This window comes from Alligator sinensis, unplaced genomic scaffold, assembly GCF_000455745.1.
Source record: "Alligator sinensis unplaced genomic scaffold, ASM45574v1 scaffold386_1, whole genome shotgun sequence".
Classification (NCBI taxonomy): Eukaryota; Metazoa; Chordata; order Crocodylia; family Alligatoridae; genus Alligator; species Alligator sinensis.
In genome coordinates, this window is record NW_005841996.1 from 231,099 (window position 1) to 231,795 (window position 697).

Here is a 697-nt window from a genome sequence, read left to right on the forward strand (position 1 = left end):
GCGCCCCCCCCCCCCCCCCCGACCCAATAGATATTTGCTATTGGGTTGGGGGGGTGGAGGATCGAGCTCCACTTCAGAGTCCGTCCCGGAGGAGCTGCCTGTCTGCAGCCTCTCTCCCCTAGCCCCGCCCCCTCCCCTTCCCAACTCTGATGATGTCTGCAGGATGGGGGCAGGGAGAAGGGAAGGGAGGGAGCTCTGGGCTGGGGTTTGCCCAGCTTGAGCTGGAAGGGGTGGTAGGTGAATGAAGATATTGAACAAAACTGGCCCCAGGGCTGACCTCTGGGGCACTCTACTTGATGCTGCCTGCCAACTAGACATCGAGCCATTGATTACTACCCTTTGAGCCCAACAATTCAGCCAGTTTTCTATCCCCCTTAGAGTCCATTCATTCAACCCATACTTCCTTAGCTTGTTTGCAGTAATGTTGTGCGAGACCATATCAAAAGCCTTGCTAAAGTCAAGGTATATCACATCCACTGCTCTCCCCGCATCCATAGAGTGAATCATCTCATCATAGAAGGCAATCAGGTTGGTCAGGTATGGCTTGCCCTTGGTGAATCCACACTGACTGTTCCTAAACATCTTCTCCTTCAAGTGCTTAGAAATGGATTCCTTGAGGATCTGCTCCATGATTTTTCCAGGGACTGAGATGGGGCTGACTGGTCGGTAGTTCCTCGGATCCTCCTTCTTCGCTTTT